The 13,691-nt window shown below is 49.6% G+C and overlaps 1 long non-coding RNA gene across 2 annotated transcripts in view; it reads right to left on the reverse strand.

The window, feature by feature from the left end:
* The window catches only part of LOC139057257 (uncharacterized), a 144,807-nt gene that overhangs the window by 93,759 nt on the left and 37,357 nt on the right, over positions 1-13,691 (reverse strand). The window contains exon 3 of one of the 2 annotated variants that reach the window (XR_011512658.1): positions 3,965-4,034. The exons of the other annotated variant lie outside the window; for it this stretch is intronic. This is a non-coding gene — a long non-coding RNA (uncharacterized lncRNA). The remainder of the gene's footprint in view (positions 1-3,964; positions 4,035-13,691) is intronic. 2 annotated transcript variants of the gene reach the window in all.

Below are 13,691 nucleotides of genomic sequence, written 5' to 3' on the forward strand. Positions count from 1 at the left end.
GCTACAAACACAAATCGCTGCACACGCCGAGGAGCTGTGCCGTTCCAACTGGGGTCAGGTGTGCAACAGTATATCTGGCAACCTCTCTACCAAGAACGCATGGCAACTCCTACGGCATCTTGTTGACCCCACACACTCGCGCACAGCATCACAACATCACATCACACGCCTCATCCACAACTCCACGCTCTCCCCCGACACCCTTCTGGACCAACTCCGGACAGAACACACGGCACCCGGCACCTCCCCCCCTCTACCACCCTACACAGGAGCCGCGAATGAGGCCCTTGACACCGATATTTCGGAACAAGAGGTCCGCATGGCCCTGCAAAACATCCGCACAAGCTCTGCACCGGGAAAGGACAGAATAACAAACTCTATGCTCCGTAACCTGGACGATCAATCTATCACACAGATTACAGAATATTTTAATCAATGCTGGAGAGAGGGCACCCTGCCACAGTCCTGGCGCCATGCCAAAATTATCTTCATCGCGAAACAGAACAAACCCCACACCATATCAAACCTCCGCCCCATATCACTCACATCATGTCTCGGGAAGCTTCTGGAGCATGTTGCTTTAAACAGACTCAATCAGCATATGCACGACCACAACCTATATCCGCACAGCATGGTGGGCTTCCGCCCAGGTCTCTCCGCCCAAGATGCAATGCTTCAATTGACGCACGACATCTTTGACCCTCTCATCCCCGCTCATACTAAAGCCGTCTTGGCCCTGGACTTGTCCAAGGCCTTTGATCGCGTAGAACACCAAGCGATCATGGCGGCTCTCTCCCCCCTCGATGTAGGCGTCCGCATGTACGCGTACATACAAGCGTTCCTCTCGGGACGCACGGCCGAGGTTCATATGGGCTCCCATGCGTCCCCTCCGTACACCCTCAGCGGAGTGGGTACTCCGCAAGGTTCTGTCCTTTCCCCTTTTCTCTTCAATTCCACACTCATTCCCTTAGCCCATGCTCTTCAAGATATCCCTCACCTTCACCACACCCTCTATGCAGATGACATCACTCTGTGGACCACCCACGGCAGTGATGGTGACATAGAGGAAACCTTACAAACCGCTGCAAACATCACACAACAGCACGCACAAAGCATTGGTCTATCCTGTTCCCCGGAAAAGTCTCAGATAATTTTCATGCGTCCCTCACCACGTACTCTTCCCACAGCCCCAATCACCGTTACTCTAGCCGGACACTCCATCCCGGAGGTCGACACACTGCGGATCTTGGGCCTACACATCCAGAGCAACGGCCGGAACACTTTCACTATCCGGAAACTCAAGCGGGTGACGGAAGCGCTGTCGCACCTCATCCGAAGAGTTTCCGGAAAACACTATGGCATGAAGGAGCGCGATTTGTGTCGTCTCATTCATGCCTTCATACTTAGCCGTTTCCTCTACACAATACCATATCTTCGACTTAGACAAGAAGAAATCGCCACCCTAGATGCTATGCTTCGCAAAGCCTACAAGGTGGCCCTACACCTCCCCCCTAACACGCAAACCACCAAACTTCTCCAGCTTGGGCTCCACAACACCACACACGAACTCATAGAGGCCCACAGGCAAGCACAATACACTCGTTTAGCTCAATCTATCACAGGACGTTACATACTAGACGCTCTCCGAATTCACATACCAGCAGCCGACCCCACACTCCTATCAGTTCCCCGCCCCATACACACTCAGCTCACAGCAAAACCTCTACCTCGGAACACCCACGCCACCTATCATTCGGCCCGCCGCAAAGCCCGCGCAAAAGCTCTACACAAATACTACGGTAACGAAGCTGACGCCGTATGGGTGGATGCGGCCTGCACGGGCGACGACGCGGTAGCTGTAGCCGTCGACAATACTCTACAACCCATCGCAACTCTCCACCTTCCTGGCGCATCCACCCCGGAATCCTCGGAAGAAGCGGCGATCGCGCTTGCCCTTACACACACTAATGCTCGGTACGTCCTTTCCGACTCAAAAACCGCACTCCTAAATTTTGCACGAGGACGAGTCCACGAGACCGCCTTCCGCATTCTCAGCTCGCCCTCCGCAAACCCGCCCCGCCAGGTGGAACTGATCTGGGTGCCTGCGCACTCTGGGAACCCCGGCAACGAAGCCGCCAATGACCACGCCCGAGGTCTCATCAACCGGGCGGCGGCGGAATCGGAGTCGAGCTCTTCCCGGGAGCGCATGCACTCTTTCAGCGAGCTGACCCAGGCATATCGCGCCGAACGTCAGCTATACCCCCCGCCCCACCAATCCCTTGGCAACTATCACAAAATACTATGGCGCCGCCTCCAGACCCGCACCCTTCCCTCCCCCTATTTCCTCTCCCGCATCCGCCCGGGAGCATACACCCCCTCGTGTGCTCAATGCACTCACCCCCATGCTACGCTTACCCACATTCTCCTTGAATGCCCGGCGGACCCTCCCCCGCGGGGCCCGGAGCTCCTGACTACATGGGAGGAATGGGAGACCCTTCTGCGCTCGACGGACCCGGCCAGGCAGAAGATCGCCACTGACCGGGCCGCCCACGTCATGGAACTCCATGAACTCACAAACATATAGCGCAGTGGGGTCGTGCGGGGACCCTGGGACCTACGTGCCCGAACCTCTTGGTCAATAAAGTTGTTTCTCTCTCTCTCTCTCTCACGTGCCGCTCACGCGAGCATCGGGCGCTGTCACGAGCGTTTCACACGTCCGCGAGGGATGCACATGCTCTTCTCGCTGTTTGTAGGTGTTATCCTACAGCTGTGTTTGAACCAGAAAAAAACGCTAGCTGAGATGGGCGTGGCCGGTCACTGCATAGTCACTGCGTCGGGCTGCATGGTATCGCAGTGTTTCCTGGACTGTGTCATCCAGGCAAGAAAAGAGAGCTGGGGCGTTCTAGGTAGCGTACAGGGCTTTCTCAAAGACGATTCCGAGAAGCAGGATGGCAGCGAGAACGCATGGTGAAGCCGTCGCCATGGAAGAAGAGACAACCCAAAAATAGCTCAAGTATAGCGCGAATGCAGAACCAATGTAAGACCAACATAGTGCCAAAGTGTCCCCTATGAAGAACCAGTACAGGCCTGAGTTGGTCTTCCAGTTGAGTCTGCTTCAAGCAGTGCTTATTCCTTGATGGGCTAGACTCGCAGGTGAGGCACCAAACTAATCCCGAAGGCAATGTACAGTACTTTTGGTTACATACAGTCTCCGCGAAGTAGCTATCTAATAAAGCTGACTTAACAACTCCAGTATACAATGGCTAATGTATTAAAAACACGTTGCTCTCTATGGCAAGTTATATACGAAATATCGCGATAATGGAAGTGGCATGCACAATAAATAGCGCGAAAGGCACCGTCAATGCGCATGTCTGATATGAAAGATGCATTTTTGACGAAATCCAGAATCCAGAAGACCAAGAAAATAGTCTTTATATATTGGAGTTGTTCAGTCAGTCGTGTTAAATGTACACATTGAGCTCGGAGACTGTAACCAAAAGTGCCGTACATTGCCTTCGCGATTGGTTTGATGCCACGCTTGGAGACTTGCCCATCGAGGAATGTTGCGCGTCATTGCAAGAAGCAAGCCCAATAGCAGCCAAACTTATGGTCCACAATAATTATAGTCGCCTTATTCTTGTAAAAACGTGCTCTAGCGGAGCATATTATTTGCGACAAATACGTGGGGGGCCGAGAAATAAGCTTTGTTCAATAAACAACCAGTTGCGTCAACTCCTGTATGTAACTCATGTAACTAAAAAAAGATGCGATTCTAAGTATGTGTGAAACGTCGCCACATTGCCCGCACACATTGCATATTGTTCAATTTAAACATTTCAAGAATGCTTTGCTTAACGTTGATTCCAAGAAGCGGGTTGGATCTGCCGCAACTTTTTCTTCGTGGTTTATCCCTCTTATTCGTCGCTCTTTGGAATCCAGGTACAACGCTCATCACACTTACCAACGTCGCTTGCTATCTCTAAGGTCCGCCAAAGTGGTCGTCTCTTTGCGTGCGGAGGCTAAGTCAGCACCTAAACCACAACAAGTGATTTTGTTACCAGACAGACTCTCTGTTCGCATTACACTTATGCAAGTGCGATGAATAAGATCATGTGGCATTTTTCGCTAGAGAGCATGGTCCTCACTCCCTAAAAAGCTCTTGCCCTGGAATTACTCGTAAGAGCAAACGCCAGTGAATCATAATGCCTGATATATTATTAGAGAAGGCTACCGGTTAATAGAAAAGATAATATACGAACGAGAAGGTTTGTGGAATTCGGTTCCACGTTCCCTCCACGTTTCCTCCTATAGCACCCGCACCCGCACCCGTTTCCTTTTAGCACCCGCATTGTCTACACGTGGTCGAACTGAAACGGAACAGTGCTGGGGGAGCTGAAAATTCTCATCATATCACACCGAGGATTGAAGAACACATCCGCGACCTACTCGCCGCGGCAGCTCAGTGGTCATGGCGTGGCACTGAGAGCACGAGGTCGTGGGTTCGAACCCGGACGCGGAGGCCACGTTTCGGTCGGGGCGCAATAGAAAAACGCTCATGCACTGTGCTTTAGATGCACGTTAAGGAATCCGAAGAAATCAAAATCAACCAAGAGTGCCCCACTGCGGCAGGCCTCGTAATCAGATCGGAATTTTGGCACGTACAGTCGTAACTGGTTTTTAATTCTTAATATACGCGACCACATTTAATGCTTTCGAAAACAATGAAACGAGAAATGCCGCCGGCATGGAATTAAGGTACATTGACGAGGGCTTTCATGAATATGTATTTTGAACAGCAACAAGTTTCAAGAACAAAGTACAAGCTTAATTAAAGAAGAAGAAAGAAAAAAAAAACCTGTAATGAGCTTCCCGACGTTTATGGCGTTTGGTCATGGCAAAACTTCAATATTGTAGATTTGGTAGAGGTGCAAAAGCGCCTTTTCATTCTCGGTTCACACTCCTTTCTGCTGTTTGGAGGAAATCTTGCTGCTGAAGAGAGAGAGAGAGTGAGAGAGAAGGGAAGACGGAAAGGCAGGGAGGTTAACCAGACTGAGTCCAGTTTGCTACCCTACACGTGGGGAGGGGAATGGGGAGTGAAAGAGGAAGAGAGAGAACTTAAGTGTAGGATGTCTATAGCCGGGCACTCAAGTCTGTTGCCCTCAGGTAGCGAAAAAGCGCTCGAACGGCTTTCTGGGCCAAGGAACTGTGAGGCCAGGCTCCCAAGATCTTCGCTTCCGTAAATGGCCTGTCATCCAGTCTATTTAAGGCACACTGGAGAGTCTCACGTTGATTATCGAAGCGAGAACAGTGGCACAGAAGGTGACTGATGGTCTCTTCACACTTGCACTTAGCGCACATTGGTGAATCCGCCATTCCAATAGGGTAGCTGTAGGAGTTGGTGAATGCTACTCCTACCCACAGCCGACACAGCAGTGTTGCGTCACGTCGTGGAAGGTTCGCTGGTAATGTAAGTTTCAGTGAAGGGTCGAGGCTGTGTAAACGACACTTAGAGTTCTGTGGTGTATGCCAGCAACCTAACGTGATTGCACGAGCGAGACTGCGAAGCTCTCTTGCAGCGTCGACTCTGGATAAAGGTATAAGGAGTGTCGGTGAGCCAGCCTGGGCACGTCGGGCAGCGTCATCGGCGAGGTGATTACCAACGATGCCACAGTGTCCCGGCAGCCACTGAAATATGATATCATGTCCTCTTTCAGATGCGCAATGGCAGGTTTCGTTGATTTGTGACACCAGCTGTTCATAATTGCCACGTCGTAAACTTCGCAAGCTCTGTAGGGCTGCTTTCGAGACACAAAATATTGCCCATCTGTTGGGCGGTTCTTTTTCAATATATTCGACAGCAGCGCGAAGAGCGGCCAGTTCAGAACCTGTAGATGTCGTTACGTGTGAAGTCTTGAACTTGATGACGACCGATTGAGATGGTAGAACAACGGCGCCCGTAGAATTTTCCGAGACGGAACCATCCGTGTAAACATGAATTCGGTTAGCGTATGAACAATGAAGAAGTTCCAATGTGATCTGCTTGAGAGCCGCGGTGGTCAGGCCAGCTTTCTTCACTATTCCTGGAACAGCAAGGTACACAGGAGGCTTCTTCAAACACCACATAGGGGATGGCGTTCTTGTTGCGGGTGAGTGCCTCAAAGACAAAGAGTGCCGGTTAGCCGCAGTTGATCTGGAGAACGCTGCCTTGGGTCTTTTCTCAGGCAAGTGAGCGAGATGGTGGTCAGGGACTCTGGATATATGGCGGACATGCGCCCGGAGTGCGTCGATATCTATATAGGTCCTTATTGGGTTGTCTCTCGCGGTGGCAATTGTTGCCACGGTTGAAGCATTTCGAGGTAGCCCCAGACATGTTCGAAGGGCTTGGCCTTGAATGCTCTGTAGGACATGGATATTAGTTTTGTTAGCATTGAACAGCACCGGTGTGCTGTATCGCAAGTATCCTAGGAAGAGCGTCCTGTATAGTTGAAGCATAGATGCCACAGATGTGCCCCACGTTTTTCCGGCAAGAAACCTTAGTATATGGGAGATAGAAGTAAGCCTCTTCTTCAAGTATGAGATGTGGGGGCTCCATGAAAGGTCTCTGTCTATAATAACGCCTAGGAATCGGTGAGTTTTTGCGTAGGAAATTGGTTGGTGGTCTATAGAAATGGGGTACCAGGTCATGGGCTTGTGGGTAAAGGCGACTAAGGCGCACTTCTCGGTCGAAATGCTGAGGCCTTGCGCACTCAGGTACGATGATGTTAGGGTCACTGCTTTTTGGAGCCGTGCACGCACCTGGAGACGTGTAACTGCCGAGGCCCATATGCATATGTCGTCAGTATATATTGAAAGGTTTACTGTATGTGGTAGAACGTCGGCAAGGCCAAGGATTGCAAGGTTGAACAAAGTGGGGCTAAGAACCCCACCCTGAGGGACGCCACGGTAAGTGTAATGGTCAGCAGTTCGGCCATCTGCACTGTGCACAAAGAAGGATCTTTTGAATAGATAGCTCCGAATCCACTGAAACATGCGTCCACCAATTCCGTTATTTTCCAGGGCATCAAGGATGGCTTCATGCGTTACATTATCATAGGCGCTTTTCACGTCGAGGAATAGTGCAACCGATATACGCTTGTGGTGTTTTTCTTGTTGTACAGACGTGACTAGGTCGGTGACGTTGTCAATAGAGGAACGGCCTCTTCTAAAACCAGCCATGGCAACGGGGTATACGTTGTGGCGCTCAAGATACCATTCTAGGCGGGTGAGAATCATTCTTTCCATGACCTTCCCAACACAGCTGGACAGCGCAATGGGTCGGTTGGACGCTAGGTCAAGTGGTGACTTTCCAGGCTTCAGGAGTGGTATCAAGCGGCTGGACTTCCACCGCTCAGGAACGACGCCATCATTCCATGACTGGTTATAACATTCCAGGAGTCTTCGGCCATCTTCACCTAGGTGGCATAAAGCAGCGTAGGTGATGCCGTCTGGTCCTGGCGACCATGAGCGCCTGCAGGAGGCCAGAGCAGCGTCCAATTCCTCAAGTGAGAAGGACACATTCAATTCTGGGAAGCGTGTCGCAGGAACCTCACCCAGAATTTCGCTACTGATGGTGACCACACTGCCTGCAATCTTCACACAGAAGTCTTCGGCTATATCGACCTGTGAGCGGCCTTGATAGAGGGCTAGGGCTGAGAATGGGTGTCGTTGCTGTGGAGACGAGCCAAGGCCGCGCACCGTCCTCCATATGATAGACAGTGGCTTGCGGGCATCAAGTGATTCGCAGAACGTCTTCCACCGTTGCTCCTCCAGCCTGTCCATACGACGTTGGATTTTCTTCTGTATACGTCGAGCGACTCTAAGGTCATGAATTGACTTCGTGCGCCTGTATCGCCTCTCGGCTCTTCTGCGAATCGTTCGAAGTCGCTCAAGTTCCATGTCAAAATCCGTACGTTTTTTAGCGGATGTAAATGTGTACTTAGACGATTCCAGTACACTTGTAATAAGGTTCTCAATGGTGCCGGTAAATCCTCCTTTGCATGCCTCTTCCACCTTTGTCTTATACGTTGACCACCTTATATATGCTTGTCGGGAAGTACAGGAGGAGAAGTTTCCAAATCCAGTGATACTTAAGTAGGTGGGAAGATGGTCACTACCATGAGTCTCGATGTCAGCGAACCATCGAACATTTTGACCAAGTTGCCGTGACACCAAGGTCAAGTCTAAGCAACTGCTGTAGTTCGAACCACGCAAGTACGTCGGACTGCCATCGTTCATAATGCTAAGTTCATGGTCGGAAGCAAATTCCACAAGTTTCCGGCCCCTGGAATCTATTCTGGAGCTTCCCCAAGCCAAGTGATGAGCATTAAAGTCTCCCGTGATAATCCAGGGTCCAGTAGTCGCCGTCAGGATGTCTCGCAATCGGTCGCCGTCGAACCGACTATATGGGGATATGTAGGCGCCGATAAGAGTGAAGGCCACTTTATTCTTTGTAATGCGGAGACACACATATTGGTTTCCATCATGAGGCTGCACCGAGTGGGGAATGTAAGTCAGTTCTGTACGGATGTAAACAATTACTTTGCTGGATTGCCCGCACGTCGACGCCATAAAGGCTTCGTATCCAGAGAGTCTTAGCGCTTTGGACACGTTCGGTTCACATATTACCTGAAGAAAAGACCGAACCGGCTACGGGCACGACGGCTAACCAATTAGGCTCTCTGGTTGGAGCTTAATCAGATTCATTCGCTTTTTTATTGTCGACCCTCTCAGATGTTCACGTTTAATATGCATGCTGTCCAGGTGTGAATAATTGGCATTATCGTTCCTATAGCTACGTCACGGTTACTCAGTTTTTATTATTGCACTCATTGCTGCGTGGAATATTCCACTCGTAATCGCTGATTGGTGTAATATTTGTGTATGACAAGGTACTCTTGGGCCTCGTATTTTAATTAGGCACTGGCGTTAATGCCCTTGCATGCTACTATCGTTGATTCCTGCTTTTTGACCATCCTGTTAAAATACACAGAAACGAGAGTACACGTACATCTCATTAAAGAAATCAGTTAAAATTAATTCTGGTGTTTTAGGTGCCAAAACTACGATCTAATTATGAGGCACGCCGTAGTGGGGGACTCTGGATTAATCTTGACCACCTGGGATTATTTAACATGCGCCAAATGGGCGGTAAAGAAGGAAATAAACATTGAAAGAACTCGTGAAAACTAACCGGCATGTATCTTCCGTACACAACACTTAATAGTAACCAAATGCATGCTAACATCCTCTTAACAGCCTTCTAGTGGACAACGCAGGCTCCTTGATAAGCAGTGGCTGCAGAACTGTTTACGCAATGAAGTCTTCTATGTGCTTCCTACTGTGTACTGAATTCGAACTTAGCTGTGCATTTCGACCGTCCATCTATCCCAGTGCATACAGGGCGCCTTCGCAAAGAGTTAGGACTATTAACGCCGGTTATGTATTTATTGTAATATGTGTCGTGTCAAGCTTGTGTGTTTCGTAAAATTTTCACATGCTCCTCATTCATCTTTCTATTATTATTATTATTATTATTATTATTATTATTAATAGAAAAATAACGAGAAAAATAAAATAGTCACGCACATTGTACATCAATCTCTCGACAACAGCTAGTTTGTAACCGAGAAGAAAGGAACAGAACAGCCCTACTCTGTACACTGCGGGGCTTTCGAAACCTTATCAGTGCTTAAAATCAGGCGGGGGGTGGGGGGGGGGGACGTGGCCCCCCTGTAACCACACTTGTTCGACTCAGATTCTTGGCACACCATAACGTTTAATGAGCCACGTGAGCGTTAAGCTACCGGCTCGTGAATTAGTGAACAGTCACATTGCTTTTCTCAGGTTACCAGTTAATTTTGCCATACACACACACATATATATTACACGCTGGGATACCTGATACAACTTCGTGGTTATCTTCAGTTTGTTTGCCGCCCGTTTCCCTAAACCTCAGCCCTCGAAAAAGGTCGGTCCACAGACCAAAACTTTTGGGCAAACAAACCGAAGATAACCGCGAAGTTGTGCTTCTCATTCTTCCAAATACGTTTGACCCATCAAAAATCCAGTCAAAATATAACACATATCTCACATGTATAACACACACACACGCAAACACACGCGTAGACACATGTGTGTGATTGTGATGTGTGTACACACAGCGTGTGTGATTGTGCGCCCGCTACACTGTTCGCCGCCTACGAGCACCCCCCCCCCTCCCCCCTCACATACCGAAAGGAGACTTTAAGCCCTGCCGGTACTCAATTTCTTAAGAGGCAAAAGTCGAAACCGGCCCTACAGTTTTGAATGAAAAATAAAAAGAAAGAAAGGAGGAAAGAAAGACGAAGAAAAGGAACGAAGTCTAAGGGCTCCTGCACGCGGCAATCCTTTGCCGCCGACCAATATGCGCGGTCTGCATAGGAACTTGACCTGCGAATGTGTTCGTATACGATCTCATCTTGCATCTACACGCGTTCTCGTGCAAAGCTGCTTACATCGAAGTTTCCGCGTGTTGCTCTCGTGCTGCGTACGGTGTACTATATCGCTCCAAAGTATCTGCGGGCAACGAATGCGCTTCAGAATAGACGCGGAAGGGGGGAGTTATTTGCATGCTAAACTTAGGCCGCTTGCTCTTTTCGTATACATATGCAGGCGCATGCCGAACAAGAAGATGAAAGTGCGCATGTGACAGTGAGAGGCAAGTGATAAGAGCACGCTCAGCCTTCCAGTGAGAAAGACCTGACTCAGGCACGACTTGTACTAAAAACTTATTTCGTGCAGGCCCTCGTCGCGACCTCAAAGTGTAGCTATCGAAAGGAGGAGGGAAAGAGAAAAGCAGAAGACAGGGAAGTTAACCAGAATAACGTCCGGTTGGCTACCCTACACCGGGGGAATGGGAAAGGGAGCACAAAGATAACAGGGAGAGAGAGAGAGAGCGAGGAGGGAAGGAAAGAAGGAAATTGCGGTGAGTTCGCTGACGTGTGTGTTGTTACAGAAATTGCATTAATAGTCACAAATAGTCGCACAAGCCCGTCGTCCTTAAGAAGCACAAAAGCGCCTTCACCGCTTTATGGGCCGACGTACGGGCGATGGGGGCGGTGTACAGCAGTACCTGCACTGAAAACGGCCAATTGTCCAGTTTTTGGAAAGCTTTGGCAAGTTCTTGTCTCTCTGGGGTGTATCGTGGACAGTGGCACAGCAGGTGGTCGATGTTTTCTTCGGTGCCACAGACCTCGCACGCTGCACTGTCAGTCATTCCACATAATGTAGAGTATGCCTTTGTGAAGGCAACTCCTAACCAAAGGCGACAGAGAAGCGTAGCTTCACGTCGAGGAAGTCCGAGTGGAGGTCGGAGTTGCAAGGAGGGGTTTAGTCAACGCAGTTGTGTAAGTCGTAAGTTTGGCGAGTTCCACTCGGTCAGTGTGAGACTGCGTGCCAGGTGTCGAAGCTGCCTTGCGGCGTCTGTCCTCGAAAGCGGAATTGGAACACTGTGCTCTTCTTGATGTCCTGCAGCGTTATCGGCGGAATCATTGCCACTGATTCCATAATGGCCAGGTACCCATTGAAAAACGACCTCGTGACCTTTTTGTTCGACGTGATGGTAAAGTTTTGCGACTTCGTATGTCAATTAGTCATGTCATCCATGTCGGAGAAAACTGACTGCGTGCACTGTAATGCCGGTTTTTAATCACAGAACACAGCCCATTTTGTAGGTCTTTCAGAATCAATGAATTCCAGTGCTCGACGCAGGGCCGTTAGTTCTGCCGCCGTTGAGGTCGTGACATGCGATGTCTTGAACCGCGGTGTCATTTCTCGCGTTGGTATAACCACGGCACCAGCAGAACTGCACGACGTAGTCGATCCATCGATATAGATGTGCACGTGGTTGCTGTACTTCTCATACAAAAGAAGTAAGCTCAGCTGTTTTAGAGCAGGGACCGGTATATCTGTCTTCTTCTGTAGTCCTGGAATCATTATATGTACTTGTGGACGGCTCAAACACCACGGAGGAAACGCTGGCTTGGCCGCAGGTGCGTACCCTGAAGTAAACGACGCACGATGTGCACTGACAATGCCGCTAAATGTCGAGCAGGGCCTTGCAGCAGTGAGGCTCGCCAAGTGGTGGGAAGGAGTCCTAGCATAATGCCTGAAATGCATACGCATTGTCTCAACCGTAATGTGCGTCGTGATTGGGTAATCCTGCGCAAGGGCAATGGTTTCAGCCGTTGATGCACTGCGTGGTAAGCCAAGACATATCTTAAGGGCTTGGGCTTGAATACCCTGAATCGTACGCAGGTTAGTCTTGCAGGTGTTGGACATTGCAGGCAGGCTGTATCGCAGGAAACCAACGAACAACGCCATGTACAGCTGTAACATGGCGTGTATTGATACTCCCCAACTTTTTCCTGCAAGGAACCTGAACAGGTGACAGATAGCCGTCAGCCGCTTTCTCACGTAATTCACGTGCGGAGTCCAAGATATGTCTCTGTCAATTACGACTCCCAAGAACCTGTGACTCCTACTGTATGGTATAAGTTGCCCGTCAATAGATACGCCGTAAGCAGACATTCGCTTCCTCGTGAATGCCACCATTGCGCACTTCCCGCAAGAAATTTCAAGTCCTTGTTCACGAAGGTAGCAAGATGTCACTGTCGCTGCCTTCTGAAGCCGAGCGCGAAGCTGAATTCGTGTCACACCTGATGCCCAAATGCAGATGTCGTCCGCATAGATGGAAAGTCGTACGGTGCTTGGCAGGTTGTCAACTAATCCACAGAGGGTGAGATTGAAAAGAGTCGGGCTAAGCACTCCGCCTTGAGGGACTCCTCGGGTACCGTAATACTAGGATGTCGGGCCATTTTCTGTGGGCACGTAGAATGGTCTCCTCTGTAGGTAGCTGCACACCCACATATATATCTTACCACCAAGTCCGACGGCTTCTAAAGTGCTAAGGATGGCTTTATGGGTGACAGACATTATCATAAGACCCTTTAACGTCTAGAAACATAGCAGCAGATATTCGCTTACAGGCCTTTTGGTGTTGCACAAATGTTATCAAGTCAACAACGTTGTCTGTTGACGAACGGCCACGTCTGAATCCGGCCATAGCATCTGGGTATATTTCATAGTACTCTAAGTACCATTCCAGACGTGTTAAAATCATTCTTTACATTATTTTTCCGACACAGCTGGCAAGTGCGATCGGACGGTATGAGGAAATGTCCAAAGGCGGCTCGCCAGCTTTGAGAAGTGGAATAAGGCGAGTTGACTTCCATTCTTGCGGAACCGTATCCGTCTGCCAGGAGTCGTTGTACAGGAGCAAGAGTGCCTTCCGAGCTTGGTCTCCTAGGTTACACAGGGCACGGTATGTAATGAGGTCAGGTCCTGGCGCGTACCTGTTGAAAGCTGCTGGGATAACTCAACGAGGCAACACAAGCAGGGTGCATGATATACTAACACGATGCATGTATATAAGTGTAAGTTTTCGCTCACTGGAATAGGGGGCCGAAACATGTTGTAACATCGGAGACATGACAAAGAAAGAAAAATGGGAGGAGGAAAATGTAGACAGAGAGAGAAAGAGAAATGGTTTAGTGAAACGAAAGGCAGAGCGAGGTGTAAGTAGATTGAGAAAAGGCGTGGTATCCGCGGTT

This window comes from Dermacentor albipictus, chromosome 3 (genome assembly GCF_038994185.2).
Source record: "Dermacentor albipictus isolate Rhodes 1998 colony chromosome 3, USDA_Dalb.pri_finalv2, whole genome shotgun sequence".
NCBI classification, from domain to species: domain Eukaryota; kingdom Metazoa; phylum Arthropoda; class Arachnida; order Ixodida; family Ixodidae; genus Dermacentor; species Dermacentor albipictus.